Source organism: Tupaia chinensis, unplaced genomic scaffold (assembly GCF_000334495.1).
Source record: "Tupaia chinensis unplaced genomic scaffold, TupChi_1.0 Scaffold142846_1, whole genome shotgun sequence".
NCBI classification, from domain to species: domain Eukaryota; kingdom Metazoa; phylum Chordata; class Mammalia; order Scandentia; family Tupaiidae; genus Tupaia; species Tupaia belangeri.
In genome coordinates, this window is record NW_006202691.1 from 2346091 (window position 1) to 2355900 (window position 9810).

General features: G+C 41.9%; 1 pseudogene; it reads left to right on the forward strand.

Moving 5' to 3' along the window:
* LOC102492948 (tigger transposable element-derived protein 1-like) overlaps positions 1 to 9810 on the forward strand; it is a 66048-nt pseudogene that overhangs the window by 6805 nt on the left and 49433 nt on the right.

Genomic DNA, 9810 nt, shown 5'->3' on the forward strand with positions numbered 1-9810 from the left:
TAGGGTTAGGGTTTGAGTTTAGGGATAGTGTTAGGGTTATGGTTTGAGTTTATGGATAGTGCTAGGGTTTGGGGTTGGGGTTTGGTTTTTTTTTTTTTTTTTTTTTTTTTTTTTTTTTTTTTTTTTTTTTTTTTTTTTTCTTTTTTAATTTGAGGGAGAACTCATGTGCTCACTGGAGAGAGACAGAGAAAGAGAGAAGAGCAAGAAAGCATTCCCACAGGGAATGGTCATGATGCAATCCCTTCTCCATTCTCCCCCTGGGATTTTAGGCATGCATGTACACACACCTAGCATGTTTCTCTGGGACTCAAATTGTGTGGTTGGCCATGCAGGAGCCAGCAGCCTCAACACCACACCACTGCTGGCCTGTCACTGCCTTTTGTGACCACAGGAATTTTTTCCTTTTCTTTCTTTGCTGCAGGTTTCCTACAGTAACATCAATGAAAATACTTGGGGAATTTAGGCTCATTGAATGTTGTCCCTCCCATATGAATTGCCCCAAATGAAGTAAGCAGTATAATATGACATTCATATGAGTCTTTTTAATTTTTTTGGTGTAGCATGAAATGGATGTTGAAGAATATGAGGGTTTTGTTAAAGACTGATTCTGAGTGATGCTGACATTCAGTCAAGAGGTACATGTGGCTGTGAGTTCTCCCCAGGCTCAGCCTCATCGCAACCCCTGTGTGGAGTGTTTCCTCATTTGAAAATGGGACAAGCATATATCTTCAAAATGTACAGTGCATAATTGCTATTTGAGCTCAGTAATTCAACCAGGAAAATCAGTGAAGTCAGTAAGTCCTTGTGCTATTCTGTGCTTTCAATCACAATGATTTTTAAATGATGTGAGAGAATGGTGAGTTGCCTAGGGAAAACTTGATTTTCTGCTTATATTTAAAGGAACATAATGGTGATGATTTTCCAACAACAATCAAAATAGTTTTTGATCGTTTCAATACCCTGTGGGTTCTTTATGTGTCTTTCTGGCAAGTTTAATCTCACATGGGCCTCTTAGCAAGCTTGTGAGGCTTGTTTCTCTTCCTTCTCTGTCCCTTGGTGTGACTTTGGGGCAAAACCTAATTAGGAAGGTCAGTCTCCTGGCAAAAATGTCACAGGTTATATCATAAGGCCAAATAGGATTGCTTCAGAATCATGAGTGTGTCTTGGTTTAAGATAAAACTGACGTACTCATAAGTTTGAAAAATAAATATATTACATGGCTATGTATTGAAAATATCATTTGCTTTTAAAAATTACATTGGAATTCATTACAAGTTCTCTCTTTCTTTTTTAAAGAGAGATTTTTGCTATAAGGTGTGTGTACTCGCTGGAGACACACAGAGAGAGAAAGTGAGAAATCACCCCACAGGGGGATGGCCATACTCTATGCCTCAAATCCCTTCTCCTTTATTCTCCTCTTGGGATTTTGGGCATGTATGCACACGTGCCTGGCGTGAGTTTCAAGCCATTAGGTTTGGGACTCTATTCGCAGTCTGCCATGTGGGAGTCCAGTAATGTGACCACTACACCACTGGCTGGCCCCACAAATTCTCTTTAAATACTAAATATTTGTGTTATATTTCAGTTCAGGTTTAATCTATATGTATTTGGTTTCCACACTAACTTTCAGATCTTCTCTATGTATATATACATGTATGTGTATGTATGCTTACATATAGACACAGAGAAAGCAAGAAAGAGAGAGAGGTTAAAAGATCAAGGGCTTCTAAGTCAGGCAGACCTGTGTTCAAATCCCAATCACTTTCACTCCTTGTTGTCCTTGTGGGCTTTTACAGATGACTTGCTCTTTGAGCTTCAGTTTTCTGATCTATAAAATTGGAATTATAATACCTATGTCAGTGGCCAGCAGATGACATGGAGGTTAAGGTACTGTATCTCACATGGTTGACTGCATGGTTCAAGTCCTGGACCCGGTGGCTTGCAAATAAGTAAAACAAAATAAAATAAAAGATAAAGCATTAATAAAAAAATAAATGGCAAGGTGAAAATAAATCATAAAAAAAAATACCTACCACAAGCGATTATTATGAGAATTAAATGAGTTAATGTGTTTAAAACTCTGTTCCTGGTATGTAAAGAATTTAGCTTAATGCCTGATACATGTACAGATAATACATACAAATAGTTTAGCTCATCACTCAATAGAAATTGCTACTGTGATTATTTGCTACCTTATAATCATTCCCATATTTTGTTCATTTAAGAAGTACTTACTGAGTGCCTGTTATGTGCTAGGCACTATGGGAATTGCTGGGGGTTATAAAAGGGAACAAATCTGCTCTTGACTTTGTGAAGCATTTGTTTTATGAAGAGACAGACAATGAACAAATTAATAAGGAAATAGTATGGCAGGCACTGAGAGTTTCTCTGAAGAAAAATAAAGAGGAGTAAGTTTGGTAGGAAATGTAGTTATATTTGTGTGTGTGGGTGTGTGTCTTGGAGGGGGATTCGTGAGTTATTTACAACAGAAGGATTAGCGAAGACTTCCCCAATAACGTGACAATTGAATAGAGACAGAAAGAAAATGAGGGAAGATGGGATCAGCAGTTGGCATAATGGCTATGTCATTGGACTCTCATGTAGTTGACCACAGTTCGAGTCCTGGACCTGGTGGCTTAAACTCACACCAGGCACATGTGCGTGCATGCCCAAGATCCTGAGAGGAGAATGGAGGAGAAGGGATGCAGCCTGGCCGCCCCACCCCAGGGGGTGATTTCTCACTTTCTGTCTCCCTGTCTCTCTCTGTCTTTCTGGTGAGGTGGTGAGTGCAGGTGCCTTATAGCAAAAACCTCTCCCAAAAAAAAGAAAGAAAGAAAATAAGGAAAGAGCCTTCAGGCATAGGAAGAAGCAGATGCAAAGGCCCTGGGGAAGGTGTGTGTTTGGTGGAATCTGAGAACCTACTGGAAGCCAGGATGGCTGGAACAGAGTGAGCCAAAGGGAGAACAATGGGAGATGAGGTCTGAGAGGACTCCTGACTAGGTTACGGGAATCCTACAGGGATTTTATGTGCACTCGGGATTTTATTGAAATAAGAATATAACTTGTAGAATATGTAAATTGAAATAATAGGCTCTGAAATCAAACTTTCTGAAGAAAGCCTTCTCTGATTCATTGCTTTCCCTAGCCCTAGCCTTCAATGCTCTATTACACACTTTGCTTTCATAGTTGCCCATTTTCCAGCGTAGCAAGGTATCACTGATGTTAAGAACAGTGTCTTAGTTCAGGCTACCCTAACGAAATACCATAGAGTTGAGTGGCTTAAATCATAGAACTTTTTTCTCACAGTTCTGGAGGCCAGAAGTCCAAGATCAAGGTGCTGGCGAGGTTGTTTTCACTCTGAACCACTGTCTTTAGTTTTGTAAACACTGCCTTTTCGCTTTGTCCTCATATGGCAGAGAGGAGTAAACCTCATGTCTCAAGAACATTAATCCTATCAGATCAAGGCTCGACCCTTATGACCCATGTTAACCTTAATTTCTTCCATAAAAGGTCCTGTCCTCAAGTACGGTCATATTGTGGGTTGGACTTGAGCATATGAGTTTGGGGAGGAGACACAAACATGTAATCCATAACAGGTAGGAAGTAACATATTCAAAGAAATTCAGTTTTTTTTTTTTTTTAACTAAAATAGAGAATATACTTATTTAGCTAAAATAAAAGAGTAATCCAGCAGTTCCCATCATTTGTCTTACTGAGGTGGAACCTACTAGTAAGGTCGTGCTAGCTGTGATAGCATCTACCAGGGGACTGACAGCTGGAAGCTAGGATACATCCCATGGGTCTCCATGAGGGGGATTTTACTGGATTCCACTTTAACATGAGGGACTTTTGGAGGAAATAGTCACCTGTATGCCCTCACCAGGGCTGCCCCAGGCAACTTAGCAGGGTACAGGAGCACCTGCCTATAGGGACAAGTGTGTGCCGAAATTCAGCCTAGGCCCCTCTCACCAGCCCTGTGCTTACCTCATGGGGGCTGCATAGCCTAGAGAATGATGTCCTTTTCTAATTCATAAGGAGATACCTGTGAGCCTTCAGGCATCTCCTTACTGCAAAGTTGGGGCTGAACATGGAACAATGCCTTCTCTGTCTACAGAAGTGGAAGCGTCACCCATCTTGTTTTCACAGGGCTCCTGGTTTGTTTGATCTTATGGGCATTTACAGCCACACTTTCTCCCTTCCCATGGACTATGAAAAAGCTCAGAATCAGACTGGAGCCTCCCTCTAATAAGTAGATAGGATTTCATGGTTGGCATTCCCTATGCTAAACGTCCTTGACTTAACAGGATTCCTGGGCTCTTCCAGATGGGCTGGGAAGAACATTTTGTAATGTACTAATTTGAAAACATGTCTTATGTGCTGCTTAGACTGGGTCATAAATAGAGTTTTGTCTGCCTCCTTTGGGGGATTATTATAAATGTGTATTCACTCCATACGTAATTATTGAGTATCCTGCTATGGGCACATAGTGGCGAAGACAGGCTAGAACTCTACCCTTAGTAGCTTGTGTGCTAACTAGGGAGGAGGCAGACATTTCTCAGGTGACAACTAAGTGGGGTGAATACAGATTAGGACAAGTGCCATAAGCATGGTGTTGTCATAGAGGAGTTGTTGTGTATGTGTGTGGTGGAAAAGGAGGTTCTTTAGGCAGGGTAAGCAGGACAGGTGTTTAAAAAGAGAATTAACTTACATAATGTAAGTTAAGTTCTTAGCTTCATACCTCAGCAGTAACAAGGGTCACTTCACAATAACTATTATTATTATTGTCACCTCTCTCTTATTGTATGCTCTCAATGTGTGAAGGCACGAGGAACCTATTGCCAAGAATTGAAATTAGTGACAGCCTTTGAAGATGGACCAGCCTTGAATGATTGGGGAATTCCAGTTCATAATAATTAAATGTGTCTTCTCCCTCTGGATCTTGAAAGGTGGGCCATCCTTATTGGGTAGTACCATGGAACTTCCCTAAACATTTTATATTAGATTTGTAAATGGAGTTCCCTCTCCAAACCATCAATTCAACCCCATATCTTCAAACCCAGATTTTCCTGATTGTTACTGCAGTGCAAGTCTCAACTCCTGGCCATTTAGAACAGAATGCAGTTAAGCCCTGAACTGATGCAGACAATGAATAGTCAAAGGCCTTTCTGTGCAGAGGGAACATTCATTATATTGTGGAGTCATGCAGGAGATTGAAATATAGCTTCTCTAACTTAAAGTTTGTAAGTGCTGTCTGAGCTTCTAGAAAACTACCTATGTTTTTTTTACAGAGTGGTGAGGGTAACCACCTCTTTTTTTTTTTTTTTTTTTCATTTGTTTGTTTAGTGTCTATTTTATGGGAGCAGGAACTTGGGGGTTACCCCTGTATCACCAAGATGCCTAGAATGGTACCTGCCTAGCAAAAAATCACATGCTCAAAATGCTTTTGGGATGTGAATGAATAGAAAATTAAGCACATGGGCACTTTCTTTTTTGTTGGAGAGATTTTTCACTGTAGGGCGCGTGCGCTCGCCAGACAGAGAGAGACATAGAGACAGAAAGCGAGAAATCACCCCCCAGGGGGGATGGTCACGCCGCAATCCCTTCTCCTCCATTCTCCTCTCGGGATCTTGGGCACGCACGCACACGCGCCCGGCGTGAGTTTTAAGCCACCGGGTCCGGGACACGAACCGCGGTCGACTACGTGGGAGTCCAGCGACATAGCCATTACGCTAACTGCTAGTTCCCAAAACTACCTATGTTTTGAAAGAGGAGGGAATTAGGGCTGGAGACCGCTGGGAGTTTGGGTGAATATAACAGGTTTGCTTCACTGTGTTCCTAGGAACACTGCAAAGCAAATAAAAGTACCTGAGCCAACCTGATGGCGGAACTAGAATAAGCCGAGGGTCTCCATCTTGCCCACAACTCAATGCCTTCCTTTGGTTACCTAAGGGAATCCACTTACAACTCTATTACCCGGTAAATTAGGAGAGTGATTCAGTCAGGTATATTTATCATGGAGAGAAGTGAAGATAATTAATACACTGCATTGAATGCAAATTGCACCCACAGCACTTATCTCATTTTCAATTAGCACAAATGTTACAGCACTGCGGGCTTGTTATGGTTTTACCATGGGCTGGGTAATTAATTTCTGTGAGCCACATATCAGGCACCTGGTAATGCCGTTTATTAATAAATGTCACCCCAGGTATCGGTTTGTTAGAAGAGGTAAATAAATGGAATGTGCAGTTGTCTGCCCTGTGCAAATCTATTTTTACACCTCACTGAATCTTTTCACTTGTTTGTTTATTGACTACAGTGACTACTGAGATTACAATTGCAAACAAAGGAAAATCCCCACCCGTCATATGGCCTTGAAGGGGATTCCTTTTCTTTTCTCCCAGGAATCATCAGGCCTGTGGGTGGAGTAGTTCCAGAAAGCATTTTCCCAGAAGGGGCATCCTCTGGGGAGTCAACCCCATCTGACTGGAGACTTGCTCACTCATGCAGTGCTGGTCTCACTTCTCCTTCCGAGTATCTGGGGAGCCAGAGATGTGCAAACTCCATCCCATCTCCTCAGCTCTGCCCCTATTTCCTGCTCTGCTCTCATTTACATTCTTAGCTGCCTAATCTCTGCTATTGGGCCTCTAACATGAGAAGGTGGGCAGAACTGGGAGGCACTGACAAGGGTGGGTTGTTGAGCAGAAGTCCCGTATTTTTGTGAGGTTTTCCACATTTTCCGACTGTGTCACCTCACCTATATTGGCAGGTGACATTTGATTTTTTTTGTGTGTTTTTGCAAAAACAAAGCAAAACAAAACAAAACAATTAATTAGCAAGTCCTGACTGTATACCTCTGATGGGTTGGACTTTTCTCAGAGCCTTTTAGAGGATAATGGTCTCCAACTCCCTTTCCCCAAAGCCCTTGTGAGGACATTAGTTTTGTCCAGTAAATACTTTCTCCTTTTTGCCCCAAACCAGCTGGGTCCTTCATCAGAAATCAACAATTTTCACCATATATTTAAAATCTGGCTGCTCTTTGAGGAGTTCTCTTATAGACTTGTGTGAAGAAGCATTGTGATTTGGCTGTTCTAGTAAATGCAAGGGAAGAGCTTGCCATCCTGCCTGTAAGTACCCAGTGACTGGTAATTGTGAGTAGTATGATTGCTGTTGTCATCGGTATTGCTGTTGCTCTTATGGGGAAAATCTGGCAGAGAGTGATAATCCAGTTAGCAAGCATTTATTGAGTACCTACTATGTGCCAGGCATTGTTTGGTGCTACCGATAAAGTAGACAAAAATCCTGGTCCTAATGAAGTATATATTCTATTGGAGACAGGAAATACACAAATAGGTAAGTAATGTCAGAGAGTTTAAATGTCCTAGAGACATCACATGCAGAGGGAAGACAGGTATGGAAGGTTTTCCTCTTCTTTTTTTTAATTGCCAGAGAGTGCATACACATGTGTGTGTGTGTGTAAGATGCATCATGGCATGATGAGACCCCATTGAGGGTGACTCTTTATTTCTTTCATGCAGTTTTTCATGAATAATAAAAAAAAATAGACTGTAGAAGTCAAGGGCAGAAGCAGAGAGATCAGTAAGGAGGGTATACTAGTTTCTTATTGCTGTTGTAATATTAATAATTTGCTACCAACTTAGTGGCTTAAAAACAATACAGATTTATTACTTTACACTTTTGGAGGGCAGTGTCTTCAAATCCAGGTGTCAACAGGGTTGTGTTCCTTCTGGAGGCTCTGGAGGAGAATCTATTCCCTTGACTTTTTCAACTTTCAAAGACTTCTGCATTCCTTGGTTCATGGCTCCTTCCTTCATGTACAAAGCCAGCAGCGTATCATCTCCAAACCTCTCTTGGTCTGACCTCTGCTTCCGCCATGACATCGCCTTCTCTGACTCTGACCCTCCTCCTTCCCATGTAAGGACCCTTGTGATTATATTGGGCCCACCCATATACTCCAGGATAATTTCCCTGTATCAGATCCTCAATTACATCTGCAAAGTTCCTTCTGCCATGTGGAGTAGCACATTCACAAGTTTTGGGGATTAGGTTGTGTGCATCTTTGGAAGATCATTATGCAGACTGCCCTAGAGGTTACTGTATTAACTAACGTAAGTGAAGGACGAAGGTGCTGTGGGAAAAGGTGGTGAGTAGTTGGGTCCTGGAGCTGCACCCAGCTCCCTTTGTATCTTCAGCATGGAATCTTCCATAATTCTCTGGACTCATAGCACAAACATCCCTCTTTTCATTATCGTATCAACTGATTTAGGATCTATTCTTCAGCCCCATGGTTAGTTGGAGAAGGAAGGGTCCATAGAAGCTATCATTTCAAGTCCCCATTATCCCTTTATAAATTCCTACTTGTTTCTGGGCCCATTGAAAACTTTTTTTTTTAAGAGTTATTTTTTAGACAGCTTAGGTTCACAGCAAACTGGAGAGAAAGTGACAGAAACTTCTCATATCCTTTTTGCCCCTTTCAGTGAATAGCTGCTCCCATTATCAGTGTCCCCCACAGAGTGATCCAATGTTAAAATCCATGAACCTACATTGATGCATTGTAATCACCCAAAGCCCATAGTTGACATTAGGGTTCACTCTTGGTGTTGCACATTCTATGGGTTCAGACAGTTGTAGAATGACATGTACCCACAATTATAGCATCGTATTGAATAGGTTCACTGCCCTAAAACTCCTTGGTGGTGTACTTGTTTCCCCCCCCCCCATCAATTATGTTTTTTTATTCTTTACTCATTTGTTCAGCATTAACTGGGTACCTGCTGAGTGTCCTGCTCTGTGCTCTGTAAAAGTAGACATGTCCTCATCCCTGGGAGCTTGCAATCTATATAGAAAGAATCAGAGAACAATTCCAGTGCTAAATATAAGAGGGTGAAAACTGATGTAAGATTCACGCATTGGTACCAAGAGAATGAGGAATGTGGAGGGGCTTCTTGGAGGAAGTAACAGGTCATGGATTTTTAAATATTTTAATTGGGACTGGTCAGAGGATTGACAGCTTTGAATTTTGCTAAACATGGTCATGAGAAAAATTCTTGCCTTTCCTTATTGCTTTGATTTCATTGTCGGTAGGACATCTAAGCATTCAAGGACATGAGCTCAGAATGAAGGGGAGTCCTTGATCTTAGACTTCCAGTTTCCAGAACTGTGTGAAAATAAATGTCTGTTGTTTAAGCCACCCAGTTGGAGGTATTTTGTTATGGCATCCCTAATAGACTTAATACGGGCATTCTTCAACCCAGTAAAATGCCTGAAATCCCTAAAAAAAAAAAAAAGAAAAGGTTGAGACATCTCCATGTATGATGGATGGATTCCAGGATGGATTTCAAAATGTCTGTTACCCCTGTACCTTTTGTTGCCATTTGCTCTGTATCTGTTCCTATGGTTCTTGCCACAGTTGGGTGGGATAGGGTGTGATGCTGTGAGATGTCAAAAATGGACATTCTGCTTAGGTTCATTATGGCTTTGGCATATTGAGAGTTCTCTAGTCCCAGGTTCAGTGGACATGTGTAGGTGTGGTGGGGGTGCAGATATGTGAGGCCAGGGCTGGGGCGAGTGGGGGCTCTAACAGCACTGCTTTCTCTGCTCCCAGCCTCATTATCACTCTCCAAGGACCTCAGGCTCACCCAGGCCAGCCCTGCCCTCTTCCTGCACCCAGTAAACATTGCCGGCCTCATGAATATGGATTTCCATCATCCCTCACTGTAGGGATAGATGTTGGGGGCAGAGCTGTTGATTACATTTCCAGCCAATCATTGCCCATTAGCAGGGAAGAGC